We start from the raw sequence: 13,516 nt of genomic DNA on the forward strand, positions 1-13,516 counted from the left end.
CTAAGGACCGCCCACATACATGAAAATCCTCTAAGTACTCATTCAAATCATTAGATTGAATGTCAGCAGTCTTCAGTCATTTATTCAACAAATATATATTCAGCACCTACTGTGATCTAGGTAGTGTTCTAGGCACTAGAGGTATTGCAGTGAACAAAGCAAAGGTATTATCCTCATGGAGGTCACATCCTGCTTGGGAAGAGAGACAATAAGTAAATAAGTAAGTAAACCTCTAATGTACCAGATGGCCTATTAGTTATGTATTACTGTGTAGCAAATTACTTCAAATTTAGGACCTTTAAACAACAAAGATTTATTACCTCCGCAAGCTTCTGAGAGTCAGAAATCTGGGAGCAGAGTTGTTGCACGGTTCTGGCTTATGGTCTGTCTTGAGGCTGTGGTCAAGTTGTCAGGAGGGTCGTGGTCTCATCTGAAGATTTGCCTGACTTGGGGGAGATCTGCTTCCATACCTTCTTACCATGTTTGTCACCATGTGGAACTGTCCAGAGAGCTGCGTACAACTTGGAAGGTAGCTTCCCTGGAGTGACTGATCCAAGAGAAAGAGAGAGTGAGTAAGATGGAAGCCATGGTATCTTTAATACTCTAATCTTGGAAGTGATCTCCCACTGATTCTGTGATATTCTATTGCCTCTGTCCCTGATAAAGTACACAATGACAAGAATATCACAGATGCAGAGATTTCTGGGGCTGTCTTGGAGGCTGGCTACATGGATGGTAATAAATGCAGTGGAGAAAGTGAAGCCAAGTAAAAGGAGAGGAAAGGCTGGGGTTTGGGATGACTATTAATTGCTTTTAATACAGATGGTCAATGGGGACTTCTCTGATACAGAGCAGAGACCTGGCAGTGAAGGAGTAGCTTTCTGGCTTGCTTTGTAAAGGTTTCTACTTAGGGGTCACATTTTCTGGGAAGACCTCCCTCAGATCCTACCCCACATATCAGGTTCACTAAGAACCCCTACATGTGGTCCCAGGGAACCCACACCTAGTCTCTGAAAGCTCTTGTCACCCTGTGGGGTCTTCTTTCTACTTCTTCCACCAGAGGGGACATTTCTTCGTGCCATGGACAATGTTTTCATTCATCTCTGTATCTCCAGTAAAATATCAGTAAATGCCTGATGAATGAATGAAATAAATGAATGAATTTACTTTTTCAGCTGTCTTTTTTTTTTTTTAGAGATTTAGCTTGAACTACTCTTTAACAGTACATATTTTGTTATGTTTTGTTTTAATTAAGCATCAGTTATCTTTTGTCTAAAACAAAACAAAACAAATCCTTGGACATGGATTGATATAGCTGCTTGAAACATAACTCTCCCCTCTGCTGCTATGCCAACTGCATTGCCTACAGACACTGTTAGTTTATGAAGCACCATATGGAACACAAGTATGTGGCAACTTATTGAATGGGAACATTCTGTGAGAAAAATATTTTTGTTCCCATGCAGTAACGTTTCTATTAAATAGCTTCTAAATATGTAAAAAGAAAAAAGAAAAAAAAAACTCCAAGTGGCAAGAAAATACCCTAAGGAATCTAGAAAACATGCAAAACAGCAATATTATTTTATAATGAAAAACAGATATGAGTAATATTATTTCTTTCTACCCGCCTTTCTTTTGGCAATCATTTTCTTTCTAAATATATGTCCTTCGTCCACTAAATCACATGCTCTGATTCACCCACAGCCCTGGGTGGGAGGCAGCCACTTATACAAAAGACACTTGGTCACTCCCAGAAATATGTCTCCCTTGTGTCTGGGAACTCAACTGTCATTCAAAACATCAGCAGTCTCTCTCCCTGTGGCCCTAGGGGTCTAATTTAGGATTGTCCCCAGATTCAGCCCTGAGAACTCACGGTACCAAAGCCACAGAAACTGTAACGTGCACCGAAATGACCTGGGCATCTTGTTAACAGCAGCTTCTGGTTCCGAAGTTCCGGGGTGGAGTCTAAGTCTCAGCGTTTCCAGTGGACCCCTGGGTGACTGGGGGTGGGACGTGGGGCTGGTCCTCATGTCATCCTTTGAATGATAAGAAAGTAAAACAGGTTTGGAGGGTCCAGCGTTTACCTGTCTGCCCACCTCTGTAGATGATTTGCGATTTCTCTTTCCTTTCTTCTACTTTTTCTTTTATAAAAATATCATCCTAATGAGGAAATTCCTAATAATCAAGAAACAGATTTATTCCATTAATTTGAAAAGTCGTTAAACCACATATTCTCCACCAGATAATTTATATTTTAACTTTCTGTTCCTACAAAAGCTTAGTTTGAAAAACAACATGGTTGGCCATACATCTTCACTTGAACAAATAAATGCCAAGGAATCCACAATTTCGATTTCAAACCAAACTAAATCCTTACCCCTTATCTTCACATCAAACATTCTATGTTTCAAGCATTTCCACATTGGAAGTAAGCAAAGAAAAATATAGTCATTAAAAACAAGATGAAAAAGGTGCATTGATCATCCTGTAGAGAATTCCAGGTCAACCTCTTTCTCCTGAACTCCAGTTGCATGGGGGGAATAGGGGGATTTCACTCATGATTTATTTTACTTTTATTTTTTTAAAAGTTATTATTTTTATATTTTAAATTTGGGTTATTTTAAATATTATTTTTAAAAGCTAAAAATACATTTTATGTGACATTGATCTATTTCTCAAAGTAGTATACAGAGTGTACAGGGTTATCACTAGACTTTGGCCTAGGTATATTCAAATTATCTTATGAAAATATGCAAATATGACATTATATTGGCTGAAGGTCGTTAGCCTGTGTTTATTTCTTAAAGATTTATCAACGTGCAAAAATGTATCAGAATGAATAGGACCTCCCCTGGCTGGTATCACTCAAGTACCTCACCATATGCCTCACCCTATTCCCACCCCTAGAGCTCTCACCCCAGTCTAAGTAGGAGAGTAGCACCTGTGCCCAGGAGATTTGGCGATCACTGAGCAGGTCCCTGCAACAGCTTCAAGGGCTTCAGCATTCTCTCATCAACAAGCCACCAGCTGTGGGTCATTATGGTCCCCAACTCACAGATCGGGAAGCACCTATCTTTCATAGACAACAAGTCATGGGTGAAGTTAGATATTCATTATACTTAGGGAGTTTGGGATAATCACAGATTCATCATCTCACTTCCACTGTGAGCCTCATTGCCCCTCAAAGAGGGTGGAAGTAGTTCTGACTTCTGAATATCTAAAAAGACAATAGTAATGGAAACCCAGCAGATTCTTGCCTTTGGTCAGTGACGGAATCTTTATACCTGTCATCCTCCTCCATCTGCTTTTGATTGTTTTTCACTATTTTCCAAATTGTCTTTGAATCATGCAAACTAAAGACCGACTAGATCAGCACCTAGCACGCAGATGTGCACAGTCGTTTAAGGACATAGATGAATGAGAGGTGGAATCTGTAAATATCTTCAACTCAGCCACTTCAAAGGACAGATGTGGCCATGACAGTAACAAATAACACCTCCATGTGAATAATTACCATTTTACAAAACTTCCACATATGTCATCTCCAACCTTCCCTGTGGCTCCATGAAGTGGAGAGGAATGAGTACATTTCATCAGTGAGAAAACAGACTCCGAGATTAAGGGGTATGTCAAAAGCACCCATCAAATAAACAGCAGAGCCGTGATTTGCACTCAGGTCTTTCAATTCCAAATCTCCTACTTCTCACACTATGTTGCTTCAACTCATGTAAGGCTAGGAGACAGAATTTTGAACCTGGAACTCCTGAGATGGTCCAAAGACATTTCCAGTACACCACAATTCTTAGTCTTGAGGCATTTTTCTTGGCCCAAACATCCACACTCTAAAATGAGAAAATATATCACCAGAATCTAATCTGAGTCAGAGCTTGCTACAGGGATGGGCTTCCAGAGACCCCCAGGAAGTAAAAGGGAAGCCGAATCCGAGGTGTTCCCAGTTTCCACTCTTTCCAATTCACTTCCACCTCCTTTCTGTTTTATATGTTGGGGTGCAGTTTTTAAATACACCCACCCTTACAACGTATAAAGTGGGCCATAATTCAGGAGACATAAACCTTTGTTTAGCACCAGCTTAGTTCTTGTCTGTGTCCAGTTAGCCTGGGACACTGCTCCATTGCCTCTCCGTGCCTCAGTTTCCTCATTTGGGAAAACGGAGTGGCAGAGATCTTGTGAGAGCAAATGAAATAACACAGTCTTACTTGGGGAATAAATGCAAAGCCTTCTCACATGCATGCCCTTGCTGAGATAGGGGGCACAAAGCGGGTGCTGGGGTAGTGGTTGGCATGAGAGGAAACCGTCAAGAATTCTCTACAGCGCAGAGCATGGTAGAACCTGCAGGGAAATTCCCTTAACTCTCCCAAGGATCAGCGTGCCCTGGGAAAGAGCCTGAACGGTCCTATAAAGAAACTGGACCCTTTCCCTTTTCCCCATTAGGAAAATTGGCATGATCAAAAGAAGTGGAATCTTTGGGAAAAGGAAGAGCGTTTGCTGTGTTAACATTCAGTTCTTTCCCAGCAGGGACGATGAGGAGACCATCTTAGAACATTCCTCGTGGGAATATACCAGGAAGTGTTTCCTGAACTCATGGCCTGGGAGCAAGCAGGACATCAAAAGCTGGATTAAGTAATTCGTAACTCATTGTAACTGGAGTCACGTAATATCACCAGCATCCTTTTTTCTTTCTGTCAATATAATTTCAACCTGAAGAGGCAGCGTGGAGGGACAGAAATAGAACAAGAAGCCTGGCTTGAATCCTGGGTGTAGACTCTGGTTGAATCCCTGCTCGGTCATTTACAAACTGAATGAGTTCAATTTCCTCCGATGTACAAAGTGGGCCTATGTTGGGGTTTGAACAGGTCAATAAATAAGGTTTTCTTCTCCTCCAAGTAAGAAACTGAATAAAATAAAAATAGACATGAGCCGAATTGAGGGGTCAACATGAGTTTAATAACCAGCACATCAGGATTTGGGAACGCAGCCTGGACTCACAGCCAGTAATTCCTAACATTTCTAGAATTTCACCCTTAACAAAAACTGAACCAAATTCAGCCAAAAGCACCACACAGTCATAACCATTTACCTTCAAGGAGAGGATGATGGGCATCAGATGGGAGATCAGGTCACCTGAGGATCAGGGACCCTATGGCCGTAAGTCACCTGGGAAGGAACAGTCAGCCGGGAGCTGTGCAGACCCTTGGGAGCCCACCAGTTGGAAAAAGGAAGTAGCTTCCTCCAGGGGTAATAGTGTAAAAGAGAGTCTGGAAGAGTCTGTGACGGAAGCCTGGAAACATGAGGACAGAGGAAGATGTCCCCCATCAGATACCATTCTCTCCCCTACCTGCCTTGTGGGGTTGGTGAAATAAATAAGATCAAGAAAATGGAGCCCCAGAGAGACAGTGAGAGAGCCCTGGTGATTCTTCTTTCTTCTCTCTTTGCCAACCTGCTTTGGAAAATGAGGAAGGCCAAGTTCCAAAGCAGCTTCCTGAGACACTTTCCTGAGGGCCACCTCAGGCTTGGATGTCGGGCTGGGCCCGGCACACACCTGGCTTCCCCGGGCATGCTGGGCTTACCACCTGGTCCCCCGTCCTGTCCGGCTGAGCATTGGCTGGACGACAGAGTCTTAGCTGGGTGACACTTAAATAGCCCCCCTCTTTCCAACACGAAGTTTTTTAGGCAGAGAAACAACAAATCCTCCTCTCTTTGTTGCCAAGTTGCTGCTTTTTCTTGCCCCTTTTCTCTTCCTGGTCTCCTTCGCTGTGAGTTCTTTTTTAATAAGGGTCAGTATTTCCCAGATGTGCTTCTTTCTCTTTTCTTCTTTTCTTCCTCTTATCCTCTCTGGGTGGCCCCCCCACCCCCACCCCCACCCCACTCCACATCCTCAACCACACAAACTGCATTTGAGCCGAATTCCAAATCCGCCTCCTGCCCTGCCTCCCCGGCTCACACCTCCTGTTCCTGCCCCTCTGCTTGGATTCCCTTCCAACACCACAAAGGTGACTCACGCTCTTACCTTCCATCCCTCAAACTGCTTCTCCTTCTTGTATTCTCCAGCTCTCGCTTTCCCTAAATAAAAATCCTAAAAGTATCCTCGGTTGCCAATTCCCTCTTACTCCCCCCATTTAACACACACTCAGTTGTGCCGGTGGCCCTCACATCCGGCTGCCTCTTGCCATGGGGCCATCACTGGCTCCGACTAGATCTTGGTCTTGCACCTGCTGCCTTGCAATCGCTTCATAAATGATCTCCCGGCTGTAAGTATCGACCTCTCCAGTATATGACCCGCCCTCGTCTACAGTTGAGGTTGTCTGCAAACCGCCCCCCACCGTCTCTCTCTCTCTCTCTCTCTCTCTCACACACACACACACACACACACACACACACACACACTACACAAATTGCAAAAATGTATGTAGTCTCTTCAGCCCATGCTCCAAGCCAGGCTTCTCAGAATGACCCATAAGCCCTCTAGCATCCAGTCCCCTTGCCTTCTTTCCCATTTATCCACCCTCCAAGTCCCAGGACCCGATGGCACTGAGTTTACGTCACCATTCCCAGAACAGCCCACACCCTTTAACACTTCTCTGTTTATGACCTTCTCGTGCCTTCCCCCTAGAATGACCTTGCCCAACCCACTCACCTCCTCTTTGCCTTGTAAACATATATTTCTGTCAAGGATGATCTCAGGTGTCCCTGCCCTGGGAAAGTACTTCCCTGCTTGTTAGTCATAAGCCTTCTGTATACCCTCAGCATTTAGCTGCTGTAACAGTTATGCATAATCAAACTTGGTAATCCTTTGGCATTTATGAGTCTCCCGTTACTAATTTTGTGGCTTTTGAGAATGGAATCAATTTTTTTTTCACTGCTTTATCTCTAGCATCTAGATCTCAATCCCCTCTTAGGTACAATCACTGTGTCCCTTACCACGTGCAGGGATAAATGGAAGAATGAAGACTGATTTACTTTAGTGTGATAAAGTGTTCCCATTAACTGCAGGTCTGGGAATCACGAAACACAGCCCCCGGCACTGTGTTGTCTCTGCTTAGCCTCGTGAACTTAGACAAGTCCCTCCTCTGGGCTGTTTTGGTTCTTCAGCCTGAACAATGGCCAAATAATAACTGAACAACTTCCTAATGGGTAGTAATGGTAACGGAGAAATTACAGTCTTCTGTGTATTTTCACTTCTAATGTGCAAGTTCAATATGATGAAACTTAACAGTATTATATAAAATTGACTGTTGTTAAACAGGTGACTTACCTCAGGTACTTTATAATAAGTGAGTAAAAAAAATGCTATTATACAGAAAATGATTGAAAGAATTAAACAGAACTCAACCTACAGTTTTCTTATTAAAACACAAATATTATGAATTAGTAGTCAGTAGCATCCTGATTTTACATATAGGCTTGCTTAGATTTTTTTTTTTTCCGGACATAAATATTTATTTTGAATTCATACCTCTCCCAGGCTGTGAATTCAGACCACCTTGTCTTCAAATCTCTCCCTAACATTTTGAGAAATGAAGAAAATAATCAAAGAAAGAAAAATGGAGGTTCACAACACTGCTGTGGTACTAGAACTCACTCTATGTTAGAGTCTCTCCAAAGAGAATGATTCCAGATACGGAGGAGAGTTCATCACAACATTTTTTTCCTACAAGCAAAAAAAAAAAAAAAAAAAAAAAAAAAAAAAAAAAAAAAAAAAAAAGAAGAAGAAGAGAGAGGAAAAAAACAACCAATTATAAGAGGGCAAATGGTTAAATGAGTTACAGTGTATTTTTGTACCATAGAAACAAAGCAGCCATTGTATATTCTGTTACAAGGATTTGTAGCAATGTGGGTAACAATTATGTTACAATTTTACGGGAAAAAGCAAGGTAAAGAGTATGTGAGCAATTTGAACACAAGTATCTGGAAAATAAACACAAGAAACTAGAAGTATACCTGTATCCCCTTGGCTCTTTCTATGCCTCTCCCTCTGCCAGCTGTGAAAACGGTGAAGGAGAACCATTTTGTTTTCAGGAGTGGGAACTTCCACCAAGAACTTTTCCTCGGCAGACTTCCTCTGCCGGATTGCCCTGTGGGGAAAGGATTTCAATAGTCTCATATTCCCAGCCTTACTTCATTTTTCTGGAGCTTTTTTTTTTTTTATTAATAACTTTGTTTGATTATCAAAGTAATTTATGTTCACTTAAAAGGCTCCCTAATTTTAAAGTCCTTAACCATATCTGGTTTGAAGTGAAATTGGAAAATTATTGTTCTTTCAGCAACCAAAACTTTTGGCAACTTGCCTCCAAAAAACCTTGGAATTATGTAACTCTCAATTTGGTAGGAAAAAATGCTTTTTAAAAGGGCCAACTTCTCTTCTGGAACCCATCATTTCTTTTCTTTTCTTTTTTTTTTTAATTTAAATTCAATTAGCCAACATATAGTACATCATTAGTTTCTGATGTGATGTTCAATGATTCATCAGTTGCGTATAACACCCAGTGCTCATCACATCACGTGCCCTCCTTAATGCCCATCACCCAGTTACCCATCTCCCCACCCATCTCCCCTCCAGCAACCCTCAGTTTATTTCCCAGAGTCAAGTCCCTCCCTTCCCCGAAGATCCTCTACGCTATTTCTTATATTCCACATATGAGTGAAACCATATGATAGTTGTCTTTCTCTGGTTGACTTATTTCACCTAACATAATCCCCTCCAGTTCCAACCATGTTAATGCAAATGGTGGGTATTCATCCTTTCTGATGAGTAATATTCCATTGTATATATGAACCACATCTTCTCTATCCATTCATCTGTTGAAGGACATCTTGGCTCCTTCCACAGTTTGGTTATTGTAGACATTGCTGCTATAAACATTGAGGGGCAGGTGCCCCTTCTTTTCACTACATCCATGTCTTTGGGTAGAAACCATCACTTCAAAACAGCTTTTAAGCAGATTGTAAATGGTTTTTACCTCCATGGATGTTATTTTCAGCACATACACTTGGAAGTGTGACATAATTTATGGGTGGTTTTTAACGCTTTATCGTAGTAGTGAATTCTAGATAAACAAAAGGATTCTTCCTCTCTCCCCTAAGAATGTTGTTAGTGAAAAATTACCAACTAGAGGGAATCAAAAAAGAAGAAAGTCCAGTTAAGAAGATGTGGGCTGGGGGCTATCCATCTTCTCAGTGAGTCAGACAACAGATAGACACAAACACCTGAAATGTAAGGCTCATCTCATCTCTCATATGTTCAGAGGCTTCTCTGAGGTCCTCTCTGATCTAAATAAATCTCCCCAAGGTCCTAGTGTAGACAGGCTTTCCCACCAAAATTACCAGGCACAGCAATTACAAACACAGTTTCGAGGGCCTTGCCCCAAAGCCACTGAACTGCAATCTCTAGGAATGGCCTCAAGATTCTGCATCTTAACAGAGTGTCCTGGTAAATCTCTTGCACCCTTTACAGAAGAGGAATCTGAGGATTAAAAGGGGAACTTGACTTCCTTAAGGTCACATCACTGGGTAATAGTACTTGGACTCCTCACCTCCAGGTCAGTCCTCCTCTAAGGGGAAATTAGGTCTTAGGACAGACCCATGTAAAAACAGAGTGCTGGATGTGATGGTTGCCTACGCTAGATACAAATAGGGTCATTGGGCTACCATAGGGTCCCACTGTAGAAGTGCCTCTCTGAGGTTTTTAGAGAAAATGAAAAAGAAAATTACAAGTTGAAGCAGAGCTTCTGCAAACATTTCTTAGAAAACTAGTCTTTATAAAATAATCCATGAAAAAAGGAATTCCACTGTTGAGGAAGTCACTGTATCCTTTCTCCCTATCTTGAATCATCTCAGGAAATCCCTTTTTCTGTGAGCCTATAAAGGCACTGAGAAGTCCTGCAGTAAAGAAACCCACTTAACTTTCCTCATTCTAGTAGCTCACTGACATATTTGACAGAAATGCTTGTGTGTGCATGTGTATGATATCGTTAATAATATCTTACTAGTGTTCTAGAGAAAGCATCTAATCATCCGGAAGTTTCCCTGGTCAAATTCATGTCACAAGCATGAGCTAGTTAGTTTGGTAAGAAAGCACTAAGCTTGGAGTCTGGAGATACCTCTGACAACTTGCCAGTTTTGAGACCTTGGGAATATCTCTTGCCTCACCTAAGAGATACATGCCTTTCCTGTCCACTCTACTGGGTTGTCTGGAGGACCATGCAGAGCTGCCTATAGAATAAACAGCACTATAAAAGTAAAGTTCCATCATCTCTTCTACTTCCTCTCTTCCTCCACCTCCTTCTTCTTTCTCATATGCTCATCACTCAGGAGGTCATCTCCATCCCAGAGACCTCATCCTGTATTTCACAGCAGAAGCCTGACAAGATGACATAAGGAGTTGGTCGTGATACAGATACGGTATGTCAGGGTGACCAGTTGATCCTGGAATTGCTGTAATATCAACACTGCCCTGTCACTGGCGACAAACTCTCAAAACATTGATTATAGATGGAATTGACCTGGGGTGGGATCTTTCTCACTGAATTACAGGTCAGTTATTCACATAATTGATTTTCTTCTCTAGAGACACTGGCATTGTTAATGCTGTTCCGGTCAGATGGCAGAGGACAGAACAGTTTTCCTTGGTCTGTGTTCCAGTGGGTTGTTCTCTCACCAACATGCTTCCAGCAGGAGCAGGCTCTCCCACCTCCCCAAGGGAGTGGACCCACTGTAGAGGAAGGGGATGCAGGCTAGAAATGGAGACATCATGCGCTGCACACTGACCTTAGGGAAATAATCATTGATGTGTGTCACTGGCTCTGGTGTACCCCTCAGTGGCACTGCTCCTGCTACCTCTCAGGTGCTCAGAAGATATTTCTGAATGAATGGATGAATGAGTAAATGAACTCTGTCCTACAATGTCCCGCATATTTTCTCTGCTTTAATGGAGCCTCCATGAGCCATCCTTCTCACCTATGATAGGCCACACCTTATCATGAGGTTGAAAAGTTAATACAAGAGACTCACTAGTACTCTCAGAAAACCAGAAAGTAGAGGTACAGAAATGAGTAGAGCCTTCTTTGGACTCTCAATGGTCTCACTGTGTAGCTGGGGAAATTTATTGGGCTGCAAGCCTTCCACGGTAAGGCCATGGCCACACGGGAAGTCATTTTATTTCCCCAATAGATTCTAAGCTCCCAGCGTTAGGAGACATCTTCAATATCATCATCTTCTTCATCCTCACTGTGTAAGCTCCATGAGGACCAGGGTTTTTGCTTTGTTCTCCAATGCACTCCAAGCATTCAAAACAGCCCCTGGCACATAACAGATGTTTTTAATCCTTGGTAAGTTGAATAATTGGTATCAAGGCTAGAACCTTATGCCTACTTCTTTCCAGGAACTGTGCCAAATACTCTATATTCATTATTTTAACAAAAAGAGGAACGGGGAACCTGGAGCAGCAGTAGGCAGACAAATGTCTTAAGTTGATGTTGACACACTTCTTATTTAGGAGATCTGACTCCAGAGAACGCACTCTTACCCACATCCTTCCCCATTACGAATATCCCCAGACACCTCAAAATTGTTTCTAAGTCCCTTGCAATTCCTTGTAGGATCAGTGCTAGATGTCAAGTAAATGAGAGGACAAGACTCCAAACCAAAGTAATGGCAGTAGATTGTTGACTGTGCTTGTATCTGCATGTTGACAGTCCGACACCAAACCAGGATTAATAAAGAAACAGAGACAGGATTGACCAGATAAACAGGCCAACGTTAAACCCTGCCCAGCCAGTCAGCTAACAAGATTTTTCTTGACAGGAAAATAAAGACTTCAGAGAAAAATATGATTTGCTTTGCCCTGTCTTTAAGTGAAAAATGAGTTAGGCCAGGGACATAACGGGTCATTTCCCCTTTCAAAGACACTCTCTGTAGTTTCTCTCCAGTGATCCCGATGTGACCAAGCAAGTAGCAGGACCACTGGTCTGACTACCATGGGACAGGGGGACAAGAAGCATGACGACTGGGGGACAAAAGGGTGGGAGTTTCTCAGGCCTGGAGAATGTCCCACGCCACCAGGAGGGACATCCCTGTATGTGCCAAGAAGTGTGCTGAGCACTTTCCACTTGAAACGCAAACAGGAATGTATGGGCGAGGCCAGGGGGTGAGTGATATCGGGGTGCCAAGCAATTAGGAAAGCCTCCTGTTCTTAATGATTATATTTAATTTATTTCAACAAATACCTGCTAGTTACCTACTCTGTGTCCATGCCTCCATTAGAGATTTGTTTCGTTTATGCCTGAGTTACCTAATAATAGTAGAAACGACTAATAGTATGTGACATTCTGCAATTCACAATGTGCTGCTCTCTTCTGTTTATTTTGATTTGGAACCCAAACAATGCTGTGGGATAAGCATGGCAGGATTCATTATGCCTGTTTCATAGTTGAGGATACCAAGGTTCAGAGAACACACACTAAGAGCTAACATTTATTGGGTGCTCGACCTGTGCCAGGCACCAAAGATGTCCACTCCCATTATCTTTACAACAACCATACAAGGTAGATAGTTTATTATCTCCATTCTATAGATGAGAAAGCTGAGGCTTTGAGAGATTATGTTGTTTCCCAAAGTTGCACAAAGAGTAGGTGATGCAGTTGGTATTTAAACATAGGAAGTCCTGTACCCTTGGGGCGCTAGGTGGCTCAGTGGGTTAAAGCCTCTGCCTTCAGCTCGGGTCATGATTCCAGGGTCCTGGGATCGAGCCCCGCATCGGGCTCTCTGCTCAGCAGGGAGCCTGCTTCCTCCTCTCTCTCTCTTCTCTCTGCCTGCCTCTCTGCCTACTTGTGATCTCTATCTGTCAAATAAATAAATAAAATCTTAAAAAAAAAAAAAAAAGGAAGTCCTGTACTCTTGCTCTGAAAGTCAAGGCTATTCTGTCTTCAGAGGTTAAATAATTAGCCTAACATCATGCAAATTGCCAGAGGTACAGCTCTGCTCATACCAGAGCTCTTTCCTTTATCCCTGCTGCTTGAGGAAGTTATTTGTTAATATTGGAAAGGGTCCCTGCTTCAAAGGCATTTGTCATCTGGCAAGGAAAACAAGACAAACATAATTCAGAGCTAATACCGAGGCAAAGCCAAAGTCTGGCCTTTAATCAATTAATAAGATCTCTAGGCATAAAATATTGTTTGTGTTCAGAATAGAAAGAAAATCAATTAGTTCTGCAGTGTACTATGAGCAGCCCTTTATTGGGACTTGAGTACATACTAATGTTTTACTTGCCTTGGTGGAAGCATTTGCTGCTCGTGGAATACCTAGATGTTGCCCACACCTCCTTGGCCCTTTGCATTTAGGCAGAGCCATGTGATTCATTCTGGAGAAGAGGTTGTGAGCAGAGGGGACATGTATCACTTATGGACTGAAACAAGAAGAACACATGAACTTTCCACATCCTCTTTTTTTCCCCAGGAACAATCCAGGTTATAAAGCCTTTGTCAGCCTGTGTTCCTAAGTT

At 42.3% G+C, this 13,516-nt stretch overlaps 1 long non-coding RNA gene across 1 annotated transcript; it reads right to left on the minus strand.

Annotated features, from left to right (window-relative positions):
- Positions 1 to 2,008: 2,008 nt before the first annotated feature.
- On the minus strand, positions 2,009 to 7,655 carry LOC116880786. Its single transcript, XR_004385277.1, has 3 exons — positions 7,601 to 7,655; positions 7,475 to 7,520; positions 2,009 to 2,036 (listed from the first exon to the last, which is right to left on the minus strand). It is a non-coding gene; the product is annotated as an uncharacterized LOC116880786 (long non-coding RNA).
- Positions 7,656 to 13,516: the final 5,861 nt, after the last annotated feature.

Source organism: Lontra canadensis, unplaced genomic scaffold (genome assembly GCF_010015895.1).
Source record: "Lontra canadensis isolate GAN:19392208 unplaced genomic scaffold, GSC_riverotter_1.0 scaffold3, whole genome shotgun sequence".
Lineage (NCBI taxonomy): Eukaryota > Metazoa > Chordata > Mammalia > Carnivora > Mustelidae > Lontra > Lontra canadensis.